This window comes from Myotis davidii, unplaced genomic scaffold (genome assembly GCF_000327345.1).
Source record: "Myotis davidii unplaced genomic scaffold, ASM32734v1 scaffold762, whole genome shotgun sequence".
Taxonomy (NCBI): Eukaryota; Metazoa; Chordata; class Mammalia; order Chiroptera; family Vespertilionidae; genus Myotis; species Myotis davidii.
The window spans coordinates 2,468,574-2,469,546 of record NW_006293699.1 but is presented as its reverse complement, the minus strand read 5'-3'; the positions used below and the strand labels follow the sequence as shown (position 1 = coordinate 2,469,546).

Here is a 973-nt window from a genome sequence, read left to right as displayed (position 1 = left end):
TCCATAGCATTTCTCCTCCTCCTCTGTTTCTCTTTTTTCCTCTTCTTTCTCCTCCTCCTCCTCCTCCTCCTCCACCTCCTCCTCCTCCTCCTTCTATATTTACTGTATTGATTTTAGAGAGCGAAGAGAGAAGGAGGGAGTCCGTGAAAAAGGTATAAACCTTTGTCTGCAGAGGGGCCGGGAGCTGCTGGGGTTTGGCCTGCCAGTCATGTAACTGTAACTATTTTAACAGACTCATTTGTATTTTAAAGGGACAGCGGTGCTTTCCAGAGCCCCAAGCCCACCTCTGCGTCCTGGTTCTGCCACCTGGCTGAGCACTTGCCCTCTGATTAGTTGAGGGGTCAGTAAGCTCCTAATATTGCAAAAACCTGAGGCCTAAAGGCTCCCCCATTCAGAAACCCACTGTCTTGTTAATAGAAAGAAGCTGTTGCTAATATTTGGTTAATTACATGATTCATTTTCCAAAAGCGATCTTAACACAGCGGGAGCGTCGGGTTGGAAGGAGGCGATGTTGGGGGCTGAGTCAGTTTTCACAGAAATGGGAGGGTTCTCAGACTCCCTCACCCCCAGACACCGCTCCCGGTCAATGTAACAAGTAATTGGTACTTCATTCCCTGTCTGGGTCCTCAGAGAAAAAAACAAGTTAGCGCAACTAAAAGCTGACCTTTGTGGCTATAATGCAACCGAGGCGTGGCTTTGAGAACTGGGGTTGGGAGTCAGCCAGGCAGGGCATGCCTCTGCTGAGCGCTAGGAGACGTGGGGCAGTCACTTGGCTGTCCACGAAGGCGCGTGAACGTCAACCGATACGTGACAGTAACAATTAATACTGTGATTGTTTTAGAGATACCCAAAGCTCATCATCTGTTGGCATCCTCTATGGGGGACTGTCATCCTGAGATTGAAACCAAGTCACCATATTGTCCTAAGGTACGCCCCTGGTTTGGTACATTCTTCCTCCTCCTCCCTCCTCCTC

The 973-nt window shown here is 49.3% G+C and overlaps 1 protein-coding gene across 1 annotated transcript in view; it reads right to left on the bottom strand.

Moving 5' to 3' along the window:
* The window catches only part of DPP6 (dipeptidyl peptidase like 6), a 330,888-nt gene that overhangs the window by 138,291 nt on the left and 191,624 nt on the right, over window positions 1-973 (bottom strand). The gene's annotated exons all lie outside the window — the stretch shown is intronic.